Source organism: Rhinolophus sinicus, chromosome 17, assembly GCF_057876585.1.
Source record: "Rhinolophus sinicus isolate RSI-liver-muscle chromosome 17, RSI-T2T, whole genome shotgun sequence".
NCBI lineage: Eukaryota > Metazoa > Chordata > Mammalia > Chiroptera > Rhinolophidae > Rhinolophus > Rhinolophus sinicus.
This window is the reverse complement of record NC_142517.1, coordinates 33,045,693-33,067,568: the sequence shown is the minus strand read 5'-3', so window position 1 is coordinate 33,067,568 and position 21,876 is coordinate 33,045,693.

Sequence of the window (21,876 nt, the reverse complement as noted above, 5' to 3'; positions counted from 1 at the left end):
TAGTAGCTTGACTATTTTGATGGTATGAATGTCTTCAAATCTAATCCCTTAGTCGTGGTGAAAACAAATTATTTCCTATGAGGCTCTTGCATGCCCTTCATTCACTTTTGAGTTCAAGTCCAACATCACATTTGAAGACATTGCACTCAAAGGCATAGCATCCAATAATTACATTGAGGTAATTCTAATCTTGAAAAACGTGTGACAGTCCCAACAATTTTGGCAAAGGATCAAAAGAATACTATAGAGATCACCTTTATAAATCACAGTCAGAGAGTCTCTTATGTTATTTTTGGAGAAATCTATGAATACTTTTGCCAGTACTACAGAATGCTGTGCATGTTGCCTTGTTATTTCTAAAAATTGTGTAACTCCTGTATTTCTTCATAACTTAGGGGAGGAAGAAACATTTATTCTAGGTGTTGTGAACCGAATAGGCAGTAGAGGGTAGATGGTACTATCAAGCATTATCCAATTCAGATCTTTATCCAGCAAGTCTATACAAAACCAGAATGCACTATTGAACTCCCTATAATTTATGGCTTTATTTAATTTATAATTGCTTAACAAATAACAGTAAATATGAAAAATGTCGATCTATTAAATATTCTTTTTTTTTTTAAATAAATATTCTTGATCTATGTTTTATCATTATTTACTGTGTAGATTCAGTGGTTAAGAACATGTTCTATCTCAGTGACCAAGAATGCTCACTAGATCTTAAATTTTTTTTCAAATATAAGTTTCTAAATTCTGGGTAGTTTGGAAGTAATATACATATATATTTAAATGATTTACTTTGTCCTTAAAAAAAAGGTCTATTGCCCATTGTGGAGTGCTGTTTATTTTATTTCATAGTCTTTTACTTAAATCACCTTTTACATAAATAGAATTAATTTATTTTGTAGTTCACCAAAAATGTACTTTCTAATACTTTTTCTTCTATTTTAATTTTTAATAATACTATTAACATGTTTTTTCTATATATCCATGAGGCTTTTGTACTTTTTTATATAGTTTGTTTAGTAATTGTGGGTAAAAGCCACTGCCAGCTATTCCCTTTAGTTTCTTCTCTTCATTTAAATGACTTTTCATAACCTAACTTTGATTTCAGGCCAATGTTTATATATGTGAAAATGTATCTTTTGGATAGTAAGAATAAGGCACAAGTTCATCTTGATAAAATAAACTTACTAATTGGGTGTGATGGTTGTAAGGACAAATGTCATGACCAAACAGAAAATTTAAACAGCAAAACTATTTGATAGCCTTCAATTGGATTTGGCACGGAAAGGCTTATACATTGATGCTTTAAGTATGAGTTCTCCGAGAAAACCATTTGTATGAATTAGTGTACAGTTTCTTAGCCAAAGTGACTGAATTGCCAGTGCTCTCCAGTCAGAGTCATTTCTAAAGATTATGTTTATTACATAGCATTTACTGTACTGCTTTAATTTGAGGAAATTAAATATAAAGTTATTTCAAATATTCAAAAAAAATAATTTGAAATTAAAGAATGCGTAGGAAGGGACATGTTCTTTTGACCAAAATTAATATACATGTTCAAGTTACTAATTTCCAATCCATGCAGTGCCATTTATCATTAGTTATCCTGAAACATACTCCTAAACCTTCCTACCACAAGAATCCAAGATAGAATTAAATCCTACATATTTTTATTTTCAAATTATTTTGCTAAGTAATACTTTTAAAAGAGGCAGGGAAATGTATCATAAAAATGAATGACATGATGTTTCAACTTTCACTGATTTAAGACAACTAAACATTAATATAAAGCTCTGAAGTCAACATACCGTAAATTTCCGAAATATTTAGCTCTTTTAAATTATATAATAATAAGTACGAAGTTCATGTTAATCAAGAACAAATTAAGAAAATGTATGTGTGTACTTATCTTTTTATATTTCTGTCAAGCAAATTCTGTTTGAGAATGTACTCTATGATGTTGTGAATAGGTTATTAAAATTAATCATACAACAGATCTAGTCGTTTGTATCTGTAATAATCTTATGTCTCTGCGTAAATCACTTAGCCTTTTTGAGCCTCAGTGTCTTCATTGGCACTGCTAGCAGATAGATACTATTATCTTATAAATTATGAAAATTAAATGTAGATGGGTTAAATCACTTATCAAGGACAAAAACAAACAAACAAACAAAAAACAAGACATAGCAACAAAAAGTTAGACTTAGGTTGTAGCCCTATGACCTGATTTACTCTAACACTGACTTTAATGAAAATAAAATTTTATCTTTGCTTTATATTTGAGGTAAACTGAGACAAGGTTAGGGTACTTGAGAAAGGTTAGGGTACTCACCCAAGATTATATGATCAATGAAGGCCAAAGCTGAGACCTGCATATGGAACTGCTAATTCTGATTCTAGTTCTTTCCTCTGTACTAAACAGCCTACAAAGTCAATAACCCATGGAGTTCAGCAGTAGTCAGAAGGAAAAGACTCTAGAAACAATGCTCTGTGTTTGTGTGTGTGTGTGTATTGCATATATGCTCACAATATATAAATTATTGAAAAATATATATTATGTTTATATATCTATGTTTATATCTATGTTTTTCATCAGATCTAGTCCCCCCCCCCCAAATTTGGTCATACATGTGCATGATGCACAAACTATTTTGCTCTTTGCATTTTTTCCTTTTGAGGTCCTGCCATTTGGGTGACTACATATCTGTTTTGTTCTGTTTTTGTTTAATGGCTGTGCAATAGTCTGTTATACTCTGTTATGTATGTGCATCATAAGTTATTTAGCTAGTTATAAAATAACAAACTTATAGGTTCCAATTTTTTGCTATTATAAACAAAACTGAAGTGAATATACATCATTTGAAAGTGTGCGATTGTACTTGTATAAAAGAAAGACCTATGGGTATAATTGCTGGGTCAACAAACATATGCATTTTTTATTTTAGTAGATATTTTGAAAAGTATTGTTTACTAAGCTGGCAGCAGTTTCCTACCCAGCTGTCCATATGATTGTTTTCTATATCTTCTCTCACAGTGTTATCCAATTATTTTATTGCTCAGGGGAAAAGCATGCTCTGGCAGTTATAATTTTTATATCTCTTCTCATGAGTGATTTTGAGCATGTTTATTTTCTAAGAGCCATTCTTTTTTCTCTCAGCAATGTCAGTTCATATCTTTTACCATTTTTTGATTGTGCCATCAGTCCATTTCTTACCGATTTGTAGGAACTTTTGCTAATTCCAGAAAGTAAACTTCGGCTTTAGATATGAATTACCAAAATTTTCTCAATTTATCTGTGAATCTTTTCTTAGTGTATTTTGGGAAAAAAACATTTATATTTTTATATGTTTGATTTATTAGTCTTTTTTTATAACTTCTGAGTTTTGGAATATACTTAGATGCATTTCTTACTCAGTTTTTATTTTTAAAAAGTAGAAGAGCATAAATGAGAGAATGTCTTGTTTTCTTTTAGTAGTTTTATGTTTCTTTTTAATGTTAAAATTTTAATTTATCTGGGACTTACTTTGGAGTAGGGGAAGGTAAAATTCTAATATTATTGTTTTCTACAGATGATTACCCTCCTTTTCTAACACTATTTATTGAATAGTCTTTCAGTTTTCCATAGATTTGAAATATAAACTTTAAGGTCCAGAAATATTATGTGTCTTTTTTACAGTGTTTTATAAGCTGTTTAAAAGTTGTCTGCCTCTGTTATCCAAGTTTAGCATTATTAAGGAGACATTGTAATACACATGTTCCGTAAATCCTTTCGTTACCTTGGAAGCAGTAACAGATTAGTTTGACTGTATGTACTTGTTTAGTAAATGTTTATTGTAGTGTAACTTCCACAAGGAAGATTTCGGTAATGATTACTGGTAAAGAGAAAGGGTAAAAAAAATCAAATTAGTAAGTGGGAACCTCTGCCTATGTAAAATATTGAAAGATGCCACAGTAGTACACTTCGGGAGACTCAATTATTAAAATAAACATTATAGCTGGTATTTGGAAATTCACAGGTTTACCTAGACATGGATTGTCTTAGAATTTTTGGAGGTAAGTGGGGAATCTTCGATATACTGTGCAAACACCCCAGTATGCCACAATATTTATCTTTTGCATGCATTTTTAATTCCTTAGTTCAAAAAATGTCACCCCCTTTTCACATCTCCAGTATCCATGGTTGAGAGAGAAGTAAAATATGCCTTACATGAGAAAGTGCCTCATTGAAAACTAGTCACTATTATACCATGTGATTCTTGCATGTGCACTTTCACAATCAACTTAATATTCTTATAAATAAAAATGACCTGATGGACTCTGGAACTTCACCCAGGTAATTCAGATAGTGCTAAAGAAATTATCAATGCCTTGATTGTGCATGGATATATTATTTACTGCTCAAAATATATGATAGGCTAAACTCCAAAGTTATTCATGCTTTAATGCAAAGAACATGGCCTTGGGAGATAGAAATCTCTGGCTCTTCCACTGACTGTGTACATTGAACCTTGCTTTCCTCACCTGTAACTCTAGAATAACTGTTCATTTCATGTTATTCAGTTTATTTTTAAGGATAAAATAAAACAATGAGAAAAAAATAGCAAAGTGTTTTGTATAGAACCTAGTAAATGTGGACTCCCTTTCCTTTTCTCCTCTTCACTGGGAATTATTTTCACTTCATAATGCTAAATGTTTTAATTTACTTCAGCAATTTGCTGTATAACTCTCCCAATATATTATTATAATTTTAAGGTATTTTATTCCGTGGCGTCGTATCTGTGGAAATTAGTTTTTAAATGTAGTATCCTTTTTCCTTAAGAAAATCCAACTTTATAATTTGATCTTAAATATCCAAAATATTTAAAATAATTGATTTTCTATCGCTATATTATTTTTTATAATAAAAAGCAACAGTTATATAACATTGTGTATTTTCAGTGGTTAAGTAACTTGATTTCTGATCGTTTTTCTTTATGTTTTGAATGCTATTATGTCTGTTACATGACTTTTAGTCATTTGCCTTCACAGATTTATCTTATTTTGACTCTTTTACTTAAAATAATTTTGCTATTAGTGGTCTTCAAAGAGAAAATGTAGGCTCCTGCCATTTCAAATACAATTCACTTGGACTTCTTAGCATTAACTTGAGTGTTGATGTTGTGGCAATAATAGAACAAATCTTCCCTAAAAAATAGCATGAACCTCCAACTTTTATTACTCAAAGTGACTAACAAATACTCAAAATGAATTTAATTTAATTACAAACTCTTATTTCTTGCTTAATGTAGAAAATAAATTTATATTATTTATCACAAAACAAATATAGAAAGAGAGATAATTTAAATTTACCCTCCCTATAACCACCTTTATTTTTGCTTCCTTTCTTGTATTCTTTTGTGTCCTGAGACTAACTTTGAAACCAAGAAAATGGTGATTTAAATAAATGAATATCGTATTTATTCTGCATAATTGGCTTCCAATCTTGACTTCTCGAGTTAAACTTTAGGTACAAAAGATAGTTCTGTATGATTAAAAGTCTCTCATCATTTTGTTTCCAGCAGCATATTGATCTGTTGATGTCTACTAGACATGATATGCATGTACAATCCTTATTTTTGTTATTACCTCAGTCATGTCTAACCCACATCTGTGGCCTTTTAATCCATAAAGTACTCAAATAGTTATAATCATCGTATTCAATGTGTGTTCCCTCCTGTACTCCTCAATCATCCTGACTGCAAAACTTGACATAATTATTAATAGACATATTATCTATCAGTAGGGTGATAGAACTGAGGAAAAGGAAAAGGATTAGTGAGCCAGAGGGATATTTGCATCCTTTTAAAGGGCAGAGATATAGAAAGGAGGATCTAGAAAGGGGAGGAAAGAGGAGTTCAAGTATCTGAAGTTATTTTATCTGCCTTAGGCAGGTGGATCCCAAAACATTATTTTTACAGCTATTCAAGAAATGTATGCAAATACAGATTGCACACAAATAATTTTTCTTTCTAATTTTAGATCCAATATTTTATTCTGGAAGCAAGGAAACAAATGGTTGAAAAATAAGGTTTGAGATGGAAAAAAATAAATCTCACAGAATGACAGAACTTTATTTAAAATGGAATTTATTTTATAGGTGAAAAATGTAAAATGACTTGTTCAGTCTCAAATATAAGTATTCAGTAATTCAGCGAGATCTGTCTCCCAGACCAACATTTAATGTACTGGACAAGCTTGTCAATCGCTGTGGGTGTGAGGTAGAGTGATGTTTATGCTGGTTTTTAAAGAAACACATGGTAAAACAAGCAGATGAAACACACTATTCTTGAAATGTTGTGACTTGAAGAAAGCACTGACTATCCTGCTGATTAATTAATCATTTGCTCTCATTTAACAGATATTTATTGAATGTCTACTAGGATGAAATTCTTAAATAATCCTCTGGAATCAGTATCAAAGGCACCTTTCATATTTTCTTTCTTTCTTTCTTTCTTTCTTTCTTTCTTTCTTTCTTTCTTTCTTTCTTTCTTTCTTTCTTTCTTTCTTTCTTTTCTTTCTTTCTTTCTCTCTTTTTCCCTCCCTCCCTCCCTCCCTCCCTCCCTCCCTTCCTTTCTGTCTTTCCTATATTTCTTGTCCTTTATCTTTGGCCAAAGATCACTTATTTCCTCTTTTATAAATGTCTCTATTTAAAACATGTTTTTTTTTTTTTTTTTAATTCAAAGTCAGGGAAAATTCAGAGATATTATGAAAACAGTTGTGGTCTACTCTTTCTTGGTTGCTTTTCTTTCTTCCAATTCATTGAATAAGCTTATGTTTCTAAGAAAGTTTGAGCGATTTGATTTGTATTCTCCTTTTCACTTGACCTTACAGATATTTTTATGGACACTACTACTCATTTCTTTCCTAAGTTTTTTAAATTACATAACTTCAAGTTATAGCCATGTCATCTTAGGAAAGTAATATAAACCCCTCCCTAAGACAGTTTATTTGTATATAACACAAAGATAGTAAAACCTCCTTTAATATAATTTTGTGATAATTAAATAAAAGGGTATATGAACATAGTATGGCAGATAGAGTCAAACATTAGTCTACTTTTTCATATTTAAAATAATTTCAATTTGTTTGAATGTGAATTAGACTTTATGTAAGACTACTTATCTTTTTAATTTTTTCACACTGTATTATTCCAGAGTGACTTGGCAAGTGATTGTATAAGCAGAATAGGAAAATAATACCTTCATCTAGCAGGCTTATCACTTAAGGAAACCTAGAACCAAGAAGTGTTCTGTTATGACACACTGAAGTTTTTATTTCATATTTTTGGAAGACAGCTAAAGAAGTTTATTTGGAGCGAGAGATATTTTAAGTTATGTGCTCATCTAATCGATATCTAATTTCTCATGCAATAATAAATCAAACACATAAATTAGATAAATGAGTTGAATATAAAAGGCAGACATACTATTAAGCCCAAATAGAATGATTTTAGTAGCAATGAAAGAAAAATAAATTTTTATGGCCCCACATAATTTATAATCTAAATGGTAACTATATCATAAATAATATTATCTTCATATACCATGTAAAAGATTAACAAAGGAACAGGATAAGAAATGTTCATTTTTAAATAATTTATCCAAATGAATTACAATTTCAAAAGTAAACTTCAATTACCTGAAATTTTCTTTACTTGTATACCTTCTTCACCAAAAAATTCCTGCTAAATAAAGCATTGATACATGTATTAAGATTTTCATTAAATAGTGAAAGAAAACCGATGAGGACACAACTGAAACACAATTTAACATTGTATCCTCATCTATTTCACTATTTTCTCTCTAGTAAAATCAGACGTTAATCAACAGCACTCCAATAAACCTGCTCTTGATTCACGTATAACACACACACACATTTCTAAAGCCAGTGATCATTTCTTGGTCTGCGTCATCTTTGACCCATCAGCAGCATTTGACAGTTGATTAGTCTTTACATCATAATATACTTTCTTCACTTGGCTTTGAGGACATCTCAGTCTTTTATTTTTCCCTAAGTCACTCGTCATTTCTTCTTAGTTTTATTTGATGGCTCCTCTTCCCAATGACCTCTTAATTTTTAAGGTCCCCAGTTCTAAGTCTTTGGGCCTCTTCTCTCTATACCGTGTTTCGCTGAAAATAAGACCTAGCCGGGCAATCAGCTCTAATGCGTCTTTTAGAGCAAAAATTAATATAAGACCCGGTCTTATTTTACTATAATATGAGACCGGATCTTATAAAATATAATATAAGATCGGGTATAATATATAATATAATATAGTATAATATATAATATAATATAATATAATATAATATAATATAATATAATATAATATAATATAATATACTGGAGCATGCTAAATAAAATTAACAACTTAATGGCATAAAAGTTCATTACTTCTCATTTTTTCTGTAAATGAGATGAAACAGTTGTATTTGATTAAAATCAGATGCTTACTTTTCATGTAAATAATAGTATTTTCAGAAGAAAGTATAGGTGTTTAAATATAATTTCAGTGAATTAGTTGTCTTGCAATTTGAGGGCAATACAGGGCTTCATGTTTCAAAGACACAGAATATTACTCCTTTAGGCTTTTAAGGGAAGTTTGAGTTAGTTATTTGAAGATTTATTAGCTGAAATAATTTGTTGTGAACATAATTTCGATAGATAGGAAAGACCCATTTAAATGTGATAATGGGTTTGTTTTTTCTTTTCTTTTTCTTTTTCTTTTCTCCCTCTTTTTTTTCTTTTTTCCCCACTTTATTTTGTATTGTTTAGCAAGACTGAAACATATATTTTTTTGTAATATTTAGAAATGTAACAGAGAACTCTTAAATAATAGTTTAAAATCGAGTAAAATAACAAATCATAAATAATTCTTCTATTATATACCTTGGATTTCCAATCCCCTTAAAATAACATTCGCATATCAATAAAACAGGATGAAGAGATTGTTTTCTTAAGTTGTTGGATAAACATAACTTTAAAAAAAGCATTTACAAAACACCTTTTGATTTTACATTTTATTTTCCTGTATATCTAAAGGAAATTTCACATTAAATATATTAAAGATAGCACTTCATTAAAAATAAGATTGCCCTATTGAATGATTGACTCAATCATTAATGTAAAATGTTTATGTGATTTGTTATGTTACTGAGGAGTACCACAAAGAGTAAGGTGGATACACTGGCTTGTGCTCACATAGAGATTCTAATTGATTAGAAATTAAACAAGCAATTAGATTCTGATTAGGATGCAAACAAGTAAAGTGATCATTATATCGAAGTGTCACTTGTTCTGTGATAAAGTCCCTTTACATTTTTAGTAAATGCATTTTTTTCAATTTAAGGTTAATTTTGAGTGTTAAGAAATATATCTTTTATCAATACATTCAGTTTTAAAGTTGCATGACTTCAGCACCCTTCCTTTGAGTGCTTCTAACATACGAGACACTTTAGAAATACAGGTAATTAAACCACATTAGTATACAGTTCTCATTCTCAAATGAAGTTGTAGTCTAGCTTGAGAGACAAACTTGTAAATTGCTATATATATATTCTGAGTCTGAATAAAATAAGTTTTCTTTCAGAAATTAAAGAAAAAACACTGAACACGTTGGGTTGCACTCTTAGGTGGAAAGAAGTAAGGGGGGATTGAGAGGCACACTGAAGAAACATGACAATGGTGTGCAATAAACTATATGGAACTGTAGTCTTTCCAAATTCCTGATACCTTGATACTGAAGTATAGTGTTAATTATATTTGAGCCTCCTCTCAACAGAGGGATATTTGTATTTACTGATGTTGTTCTGAGCTTCCGATTAAAAGCCAAAACCTTTCAAGGTGACTTATCTCCATTGTGGCTTAATCATCTCTAAGTGAGTTTATAGTAACTGAAGTGTCTTAGACAACTGGAGACAATCACTGGAAATATCCTGAGAAGAGATTGTCCTGTTTAATTAAATGTTGAGTAAAGGATTGGTTCCTTATATAGATTACCAATTGAAAATATTATAAATATAAGTCGATATATAATAAATGCTGATTATCATGTAACATTTTCTATTAATTCTTCTAAAGACACTTTGAGAATTGGAGTGAATCTTGTTTATCATCATATGGGTTCAATAATTTTTCTTGTCTGATATTTTGAGGAGATATTCTAGTAGCATTTTATTTTCATAATCAGGATATATGGATGCTTACTTAGATTCTTAGCCTAATTTTTGTATGACTCTTTAATCACATGCAAGACTGGCTCTCAGTATCAATGGAAAATTCAGAAAATGAGTGGAAAATCAAAGGATGCTCGGCATTTCTAGGACACAACATGATAAAGCCTAGGAATGATTTGCTTAGTTTGCTGTCAGCGCTGTTAGACAACTCTGCTGCTTTCTTGTGAATCATCTCTGGTAGTTCATGTAGCTGCTAAGAACAAGGAAAGAGACATCCTGTTCCCTTTTATCCTGAGGGATGGTCCTTATTTCCCATGTCTTGGGGCCTTCCCTTCAATAGGAAGGGTTTTGTGATATTGTTACTATCATTTTCGTTTAGCCAATCTCTATTTAAGGCAAAAGAGACTATGTTGAATGATCTTCAGTGTTTCCTGAGCTTGATACTTTGCTAAAATGACAAAATTAAATAATGGTATTATACAAGAGACATTATACGCAACTTGACATTTATCAAAGATGTCCTTTTTGAACACCCTCTCCAATATTTTGTCTTATATTCATTTTACATGTTGACATTTGGCAATCTGTCTTTTGATTTCAGATTTTATTACTCTGTGTATATAATCTGTGATTCAGTGGGTTTTAATTGTGCGTATAAATTACCCAGGATAAACTCATGTATGCACAATGATGTTATTATCCCTGCAAGCTGGTGTTTAGGTATCATTAAATAGAATGGTTTCGTTTTTGCAAGACCATTTTCGTTAACTTACCAGTCAACCAACAGTTATTTATGAAGTATCTGATCTGTCTTCAGAGTAGAATTTAAAGAAAAACAGAACGTTCCTTGATATGAAAGGAGAAAATGTATGTTGTAGAAAGTTTTAAAAATTATAAATATGAGTAGAATTGAACCAAAATCTTACTGTTTGATTTTGAGGTACACATTACTCTCCGTCTCAGCATAACCATCTGTAAATGGGAGTTATAAATTCTACTTAGCAGGGTATGGTAAGGATTGAAGATTACCTAGATAAGTTGTTTGATACATAATATTCCAGGCTAAGTCCTACACACTTGAAAGCATTAGGGAACAAAGAAAGATTTACCAAATCTTAAATGTATTTTTAAAAGGTTATAGAAATTCTGACAACAGAAAAACCCTTAAGAACTTAGATAATCAAAACTCTCCATGCAAGAACTGAAGCATGGAAGGCAGTGGGTAGATTTTTGAGGATGGTTCCTGTAGAAATAGTGGTTCTAAAAGATCTTGGATTATTTTAGGAGAAATTTGACAGGAAAAATGTTGAATTTGAATTCACAATTGTTAATTTTGAAGTATGAAATTTCATTCAAGTAAAGATGAACAGTAAAATGTTAGGTATATTGCAATTTAGCTGTGAAGATGAATATGTGAAGATGAATATACCTATACAGTGAATTCACATATACAGTGAAAAATTAGGCATGCTACAGTTTCAGTGAGAAGATAAGCTAGAAAAACAAATTTAGTAGTTTTCAGTATAGAGATGACAATTAAAGGAGGCATTCTCTGAGGGATAGGATATTGAGAAAGAACTGAGCTTGAAAGTAATTTTGAAAGTTAGTACATTTTTTTTTCTGTCTCTTAAGATTTAGCTCAATATTGTCTTGACAATCATGAAAAATATGAAGAATCCACTTTCAGATAGTGAAAATTCTACCTCCTTAAAACCCTGTCTAGAAAAACAAGGTGCAAATCTAATTATATTTTAAAGAATATACTGGCACAAAGAAACATTTTATTTATAGATCAGTTAGGTACAGCTTTTTAAATTCTAACAGAAGATCTCCCTACCCCCCAAAAAAAAAAAACACACAAAAAAACTACCTGGTTTTCGTATAGGAAATTTTAAACAACAGGAAAGTATCCTGATTTTGTAGTAATATGCACTTTCTTAAAATGTTCAAGGTAAATTTTAATTAAAGAGAATGCATTGCTTTCCATGACTCTGAATCAACTGAAAATAAATTTCTTATTTTGTATTGCCAAATTTTATAAAGTTATAGTGAATGCAAATTATTCCATTTTCTTAAAATTTTCATTTAGCAGTCAATTATAATTAGGGACAGTCATATTATGTCCAGTGCTTGCTAATTAGGACAAGTTGTGTCTTTGAGATGTGAATAATATGATGATAGATGCAATCAGATTTTTAATTCATGATTTAATTATTGTTTTATGTTTCGCAAATAATTTTAAGATCAGGGACTAATCACTCCCTCCCCCACCTCCTGCCCCAGTTTTATCATGGCTATTAATATCTTTGACTCTTTGACTATTTTCTAATTTAACCCAAATTTTCAATTTTAGTTTTCTCATACTGAAGATACTTGACTCAATGTAATGCCTCAAGCATCTTTTTCATCTCACACACTGAATATATACATTCTAATGAATTTGTTTTCCAGCATCTTTTTTTCATATTCTCCCAAAATATATGTTTTAAAAGACATGAAAAATGCTATATAAGAAAAGGATAATGGAAATTTTTAGAGTACTTGCATTCATTTTTTAACACACACACAAACTCACACACAGAACTTTTTGTGTTATATGGTTATATGTTAGGGAAGCTCTTTATCTGCCCTTCAATTCGAAATGATAGTTTTGCTGGCTAGAGTAATCTTGGTTGTAAGTCCTTACTTTTCATCACTGTGGATATTTCTTGCCAATCCCTTCTGGCCTGCAAAGTTTCTGTTGAGAAGACAGCTGACGATTGTATGGGAGCTCTCTGGTAGCTAACTACCCTGTTTCCCCAAAAATAAGACCTAGCCAGACAATCAGCTTTAATGAATCTTTTGGAGCAAAAATTAATATAAGATCCAGTCCTATATAAGATTGATATTACATTAAATTGTATTACATGACATGATATTATATTATATTATATTATATTATATTATATTATATTATATTATATTATATTATATTATATTAAAGACCCAGTCTTATATTATGGTAAAATAAGACTGGGTCTTATATTAATTTTTACTCCAAAAGAAGCATTAGAGCTGATTGTTCAGCTAGGTCTTATTTTTGGGGAAACACAGTAAATTTTCTCTTGCTATTTTTAAGATTCTCTCTGTCTTTAACCTTTGGCATTTTAATTATGATATGTCTTGGTATGGGCCTCTTGAGGTTCATCTTGTTTGAGACTCTCTTTGCTTCCTGGTCTTGTATATATCTATTTCCTTCATCAGATTAAGGAAGTTTTCCATCATTGTTTCTTCAAATAGAGTCTCAATTCCTTGCTCTCTCTCTTCTACTTGTACCCCTGTGATGCAAATGTTGGTATGCTTAATGTTGTCCCAGAAGCCCCTTAAACTCTCCTCATATTTTTCGATTCTTTTTTCATTTTTCTGTCCTGTTTGGGTGTTTCCTGCTACCTTATCTTCTAAATTGTTGATTTGATCCTCTGCTTCATTTAATCTGCTGTTCATTCCCTCTAATGTAGTCTTAATTTCAGTTTTATATTCTTTATTTCTGACTGGTCCTTTTTTATATTTTCTATCTACATTTTTATGTTTCCCATCTCTGTGTTGAAGTTATCCCTGTGTCTGGTAGATTGCTTGTCTCAATTTTGTTTAGTTCTTTTTCTGGAGCTTTGTTATATTCTTTTATTTGGGACATGTTTCTCTGTCTCCCCATTTTGGCTGCCTCCCTGTGTTTGTTTCTATGTATTGGGTAGGGCTTCTATGTCTCCTAGTCCTAGAAGAGTGGCCTTATAAGGTTTGCTATGGGGATGTGCACTCCAGGTGTGTCTCTTATGTGGGTGTGTGTGCCCTCCTCCTGTAGTTGAGTCTAGATTGCTATTTGCATGTCAAGTGGAGGGACTGACCCTCCGGCTGATTGGTTGTGAGGACTGGCCGTGACTACAGTGGAGAAGTTGTGGTTCAGGGGCTGACCCTACAGAGCAGGATCTGCCTCAGCAGAACTCTGGTGACTGCCCAATCTTCCCCTTGGGTGTATCATCCATGGAGGTGGCTAGGTGATGCTCCAGCTTGTTTTGTAGCTGGGTGTGCCAGCCCCAGGGCCACCTGGGAAAGGACCTACTGCAAGTCAAATTCAGCTGTAGTGCATGCGCCACTTGGGGCCACCTGGCAGGAGACACAAAGCAATCTGCAGATGGTTGCCACTGGTGCTGTGCTTTGAGGTACTTTGAGAGTCCAAATCACATACCAGGCCTGGTGCCACTAATGCTGGCTTAGGGCTGCTTAGCCAGAGGTACATGGCATGTTCAATTCAGATGCTGCTTGTCTGGCTTTCATGAACCTTTGAGAGACTCTAAGAAAGTGTGCAGCATGAGCCAAGATAGGCGGTTTGTACAGAAAAGCCACTGGAAGTGGCTTGGGTGTCTTAAAGTTGAGGGGGGTGGGGTCTCAGAATCACTAGGGCATGACAAAGAAATAGTGTTAGGTATCTTGATGGAGACTCAGATATGGCAACCGTCTTCATCTGCACACAGGGAAGGGGGATGGCTCAACAAAGAAACAATGGCTTCCGCCAAATCCTCCATCCAGGAGAAAGTTGGCCCTGCAGTCCCTGTCCTGAAGCCAGACAACTGAGTTGCCCCTTGGTATGTCCCTGCTGCCTCTCCAGCTGCTGCCCTGGTACTGGAACTCAGAGCCACTGATTCCTTCGGTGGGTAAGTCCATGTGCAGTCCTTTTAAAAGGTGCTCCTGGGATGCCAGTCGCCCTCTGTGTCACACAGCCACAGTCTCTGCTAGTTTTCACAACCAGAAGTTATGGGGACTTTTCTTCTCCGCACTGGAGCTGTGGGCTAGGGAGGGGCTGGGACCCCTTGCCTCTTGGGGTGGAGGGAACCTTCACAGCTGAGCTATCCCTCCCAATTTTTAATGGTCACATGTGGGTGTGGGCCCACCCTGTTCTGCATCTCTGCCCCTCCTACCAGTCTCAAGGTGGCTTCTTTTGTATGTCCTGAATTGTAGGGTTTTGTCAGTAAAATTTCAGGTGATTTCCAATGATTATTGTTTTATAGTTTAGATGTAATTTTGATGTGCTCATGAAAGAAGATAAGCACAACATTTACTTACTCTGCCATCTTGATCGATGGATGTAACTCTTCAAATCTCTGCTGTTTTTATTTAAAATCTACTCTCTCATTTGTTCTATATTTTTATCTCTTCTCTCTGAATTCTGCGAAGGCATCTTTATATTTTGTATCCTGTAATATAAATTTGCCAGTATAAAAACTAAAGACAACCATAACGATATTCAATAAAGAGGATGCATATGTTGGTTAATAAAGAACATAGTAAAAAAGTTCAGATCAAGATAGCAAATTTGAGAGGTAAAGAAGTACACAAAAATTATGGGTTAAAAGTTCCATTTTTATGATGGATTGTCAAAATATTTTACCTTGATACTGTTAGATAAGTTTTGTTCCTCAAAACAGTATTGGCCTTATACAGCCTGAATCCTGATAATTGTTCAGGTTAAGTTTTTTCTATTTATTGGAAATATTTTTCCTCTTCCTTAGTATATTTAAAAAATATATTTTAGGCATAAGTTAGTAGGGATCGCTAATAGGACTTTGTTAAAATCAAATCTTTATATTTGATTCATATTCTTTAAAGTTTTTGTTTTACCAGCAGGTACCTCATTAATAATATTGTTTTATTTTTCTTTTATTAATTGATAAATATTCACTGTTTCTCTCATTGTTTTGATTAAAAATTATTTATGTGGAATTTTAATTCCTTCAACATATATAAGCATGGGCTAAGATATTTCCTATGGAATACTTTCTGGTATCCAAATTTCATAGAATGTACCTATCTCCAATTACATCACTGAAATTTGGCTTCGATATAACATTTTAATCAGTAAATACATTATTAACAATACATTTATTAAATAGTAAATAGAGAAGTGTCATACACCATACATGATCTAATGGATGTACACTATTAAATATTTTTGGACAATTAAATGTAATAACTATGCATGGTGTCATCCACCTAGACTTACAGGGATGATCACTTTTTAAGGCACATAAATGTCTAATCACTATATTGTACACCTGAAACTAATGTATTCTATGTCAACTGTAATTGAAAAGTAAATTTTAAAAATTTATGTTCAATACTAAAAGTTAGCTTGGATATATTTTGTTGGTTAGTAGAAACTAAGATAAATAATATATAAGCCTGAAATGGGTACATTTTGCTCCTGCTAATCCTTTATTGTGGAATGTTATGTTGATCAAATCAGGAGCTAAACTGAATTTGGATTTTGTTGTTGCTATGGTTACCTTAATTGTACCACAAGTTTCAGATTTCTCTGGAGTTATTTTACCTTTGAAGAGTCCTCAAGTAAAAAGAAGAGACAAGAAGCATACGATTACAGAGTGTGTTTTTCTCAGTGCCTGCTCCACCCTTAGAATCAGGTTTTGTCTTTTCCTTTGTTTTGGAGGTCTCCATGCTTTTGAACCCCTGTTAACCTCTGTTTCCTATTCCTCAATGCTCTTTAGCTAGTTTGGTGGCAGTGAATGTTTTTTGTTGCTATGATTTAGCCTCTGCTTTAGACAGGTGCTCTATCCCTAGGTCTCAAGGCCTGGCCTTCTCAGTGATTTTGCCCCATACCCAGCTGTAGGGAGACAGTTCCAATGGTATGGATCCAAGACATATTCCTTCCCCATCCCTCAACTTCAGTAGGTCTGCATCTATGTCCCCAAAACTCCTCAGTTTATTGCCTTTTCCCAAGGTCTGAAGACCTTTGCTCTGTGGGGGAGTAAAGAGAGCAGGTGGCAATACTGTGCCTTTCTTGCAGTGCCAGCAATCTCCTTCCACTAAGACTGCCTCACCAGGGAGGATTTCTCAAGACTCCCCATCTAGTCCCCAGTTCTACACATAAGAAGAGTTTATGAGTAGATGCAAATCCCCTTTGCTTCTGGCTCCCAGAGTTACACCTATGATAGCCCACACTCAACCTTTAGCAACTCATGACAAATTTTAGCAGAATTCTTATTGGCTTGTATAATGTCAGTGTTCAAATAATCCATATAAGCAAATGTTCGTGTCCTATGTGTCTTTGCAGTCTTCTAATTTAACTTAGATTTCAAGTTAACAGATTTACCTATAACCCATCAACTGCTGATAAGTTCAAGAAAAAGTTGTGTTTTTGAAGATCCAACTTTTCTGTTATAAAATTGGTAGCATTACAATGTTTTCAGATTTCTATATTCTAGGTGGAAGTCAGAATCTCTACATTTTGAAGTGTAAGTAAAACAAACTATGTTTTGAGAACCAAAATGTTAAAATTTACAAAAAGTGAAAGTTTTTAACAATGAACGTAGTGTTTGTGGAAAAAGCTGATGTATTATTCCCTGCAAAACGTGTCTTGCTACAAGTTTTTAGTTTTATGCTGGCAACCTAATGGCTAGCCAGAGCCCGAGAATATAATTTTCCTGAGGTGTTTTCCCTGGGTAGCTGGGAACAGCAGAGCTGTTAATGAGATATGTGCATTATAGGTGACATGGAACACACGGATTTTTCCTGGATTAGCACTTCTTTTTAATATAATTCAAGTAGTGTAGTCCAAATGTAAAATTAACCCCAGATACTAGTTATTGTAGCTATAGATTCTCCAACATTCTGAGGGAAATAATTGCAGTATTAGTATTGTAACGTTTTGTTTTGTGTACTCTGAAAACATCAGGGAAGTTTGCTAAGAACCTAAAATAGTATGATTATGGCCTGCATTCTCATTTAATTGGACAATTTTCGAACTGAGTCATAAAGAGTTTAATAAATTCAAACTTTTGCACCAGTGTAAGGTCTCACATACTTTATGAGTCATTGATTGTAGAAATGGGAGTACCATTCATCTGTTTATCCTCCTTAATGCAGAGGTGGCATTGGCAACTTATCAATGCATTAGAATGGTCCTAAAAAACTCAAAAGGTAGTGAATGTGAGCGTTAGAACTGGGCAGAGTTTCTAGTTCACTGGTTCTTCATTGGCTTGGAAAACTTATGAGTTAAATGAGACTTTAGCCTGTATTTTCTTCCTAAAAACTTATGTTTGATGAAACTAATTCTGATATGGATGAATACTAAAATGAATATTGGAAAATATCTGATGTAATCTTAATTGAAGATTTAGAAAGGTTACAACTTTTTAAAAAAAAGTTTATTGGGGAATATTGGGGAACAGTGTGTTTCTCAAGGTCCCATCAGCTCCAAGTCATTGTCCTTCAACCTAGTTGTGGAGGGCGCAGCTCAGCTCCAAGTCCAGTCACTATTTTCAATCTTTAGTTGCAGGGGGCACAGCCCACTATCCCATGTGGGAATTGAACCAGCAACCCTGTTGTTGAGAGCTTGCGCTCTAACCAACTGAACCATCCGGCCGCCCAAGAAAGATTACATGTTGGAGATACTCACTCACAGGCAGTATTTCATTACCTTCTAATAATGTATATTTAAATTGATTTAAAATTCACTTTTAGTAATTGCCAGTTAATAAATATTTTGTGAATTAGGTTACATAGGTTAAAAAATAAGAAACTGAGGTGTTTAGTCTGTGTTTCATTGAGAACTTACTACCACTGTTAAAATCCTTACAGGATTAGAATTGGAAACTTGTTAAACACAGAATTCAATGTAATTTTTACTGATTATTCTTAACAATATAGAAATTGCATCAGAGGAATTTAGAAAGCAAATTTCTAAGCTGGCTTTAGTGTTCTTAGCTTATTTATCAAAAAAAAAAAAAGCTTTAAATCTCTAGTAAATATTTAATTAAAAGTAGGTACATTTTACTAAGGGGATCAGATTAATTTTAGAACAACCCTTAGTCACTTTATTTTTCTCTACTGTTATTTATGAAACTTCTGTTTCAGGAATGTATACATTCAGTAGCCATTTCAGAGGAATCATGGTCTGTTTACTTTAAAGTTTATAGTTAGACTTTTTCATTGGCTATTTCCAATATGTGAATAAATATTCCATACTCCAAAAGTGTTTTTTTCTTCCTACAATAAATTTGCTAGAATAAAAATATGGAAACAGGGTACAGAAAATTATTAACAAGCTGGAAATTTTAAGACTGTTTTCAAGAGTTATACATAATTTTCAATAATATACAATGTCATGTCAATGATATTTACAATACTTACAATGATAATTATAAAGATTATTCTCAGTCATTCATTTGTATTAGTTCCTTTTTATGTGAAATTTATAGCACTGATTATATTACATGAATTTTTTTTTACATATCATATGATTGAAATTTAATAGGGAGCAATCTATTTTGTCCATTTATTTCAGTGATGATTAAATGACAGGTTTTGAAAATTAAGTTATTGGTTCTATGATAACTTATATTTATAATGAATCAGCCTTTCCCCATCCAATTCCACAGTTCACATCTCAAGAATGCAGACTTTACAAAGACAAATACAACTTTTCCCATAAAATAGCAAATCATGAGTGAGACCCCCAATGACTTCTTTCTTTACCCAAAGATAAAGGAAATATTGAAAAGAAGACATGTTGATGACATTCGGGACATTAAGGGTAATATGATGACAGATCTGATGGCTATTCCATAAAAAGAGTTCCAAAACTGCTTTGAAGGGTGGACATTGATGTCAGTGCATAGCATCCCAAGGGGAGTACTTTGAAGATCACCGTAGTGATATTCAGCAATGAGGTGTGTAGCACTTTTTCTAAGATGAGTTTGTGAAATTGTCTGACCTCGTATGCCAGATGTATATCTCTCTCTATACATAGATATCTAGATAGATATATAGAGCTATATATCTCTATATCTCTATATAGGTATACATCTATATATCTATATATCTCTATATAAGTATATATAGATATATAGCTCTATATATCTATCTAGATATCTATCTATCTCTATCTATCTATCATCTATCTATATATTAGTTTCAGTTTCCAATTATTATATAGGTACATGATTTACATTGCATATTGAGCTTATATCCTGTCACCTTGCTACACTCACATCTTGGTTCTAGATTTGGGTAGATTTAATGAGATTTTCCACATGTGTAACTATGTGATCTGTGAATAGAGAATAAATCACTTATAATTTTTATTACATGGGACTAGTTCTGCCCATGACGACCATTCCACTGCTCTTTATATACTGGAAGTTCTTCTTTATATCTCCCCTGAGTCTTAGAGTAATCCATGCATACATTTTTTTCATTGTTTCTTTTTAAACTCATTCAGGTCACCTATAAAACTAGTTGTTCTACTCTGTGTGAACACATTTTAAAAAATATGTATTCCTTTAAAAAGATAATAGCCAGATTATGTACAGAACTTAGATACTAATTGTTTCAGAGTCACATTGCATCTTTTCATGACAGCGTATCTGCAGTAATAATAAATGATGTTATCTCATATAATTCTCACAATGACATTTTGGATAGGTATTATTATTTCCACTTTGTAGATAAAGAAATGTAGGTTTAAATAAATTAACAAATTTTCCTATGGTTTTTCAGGTATATGTAGTACAGCTGGCATTTGTACCCAGCTCTTTTACATTGAATCTTCTGCTCATAAACACTATACTAGCTTAAAATAGTAGCATAATTTATACTATAAATTTGCTATATGAAATGGTAAATGCTTACAATATACTTTTGATACATTAGTGCTTTACATAATAAATAAACAGATGAATAAAATGTTGATTTTATTTCTGGATTATTCATATACTGTGTTTCCCTGAAAATAAGACCTAGCTAGACAATCAACTTTAATGCATCTTTTTGGAGCAAAAATTAATATAAAACCGGTCTTATTTTACTATAATATAAGACTGGGTCTTATATAGCATAATATAATATAAGACCGGGTCTTATATTAATTTTTGCTCCAAAACATGCATTAAAGCTGATTGTCCAGCTAGGTCTTATTTTCGGGGAAACAAGATATCTCTACTTTACACTGTATTCTTATGGATTTGGTAAGTTCTTTGACCTTAAGATTAATAATGCCTCACAGGAGATGACTTTTAATTAAGCATTGCTTTTTATGAAATGTCTCTTGTTAGGTCCTGCAAATGTTTTCCAAATTCCAGCTCTCTACTGTCCAGTGAGAGTTTAAATTTCATACAATGAGATAAAACTGTTCTTAAAAACAACACCTAAGTAATGAAAGAAGTAAAATTTTGAAAAGAGAAAAAACAATACAAATAAATACTTTTCTGTTCTTAGGCTAGTTCATAGCTTACAGAAATCAAAGACTATTTGAAAGCATAATTATTAATTAAATTAGCTTCCCAGAGAGAAATATGGACCCGAACTATTTTCAGGGTTAAGGCTTTTTATAATTGCATATGAGCATAAGTTTAAGTAGTGATAGGCTGGTTGAGAAGGCAGTAAAACTTTATGAGTAGCTCACTATATACCTGAGCAGTTTCCCACTATCATTACTTTGGCAGCCTCACCCAGCTCTGGTACAACATAGCAAACAGAACAGGCTATGAAATAAGGTAAGTTTATGGATAATATGTCTTTGTTACTTTAATTTTCCTAGTAATTTTGTATTTCTTTAATTTATGTTAGCAATATTCTTGTGTATTTGCAGTTGTTTAAAATAGCAAAG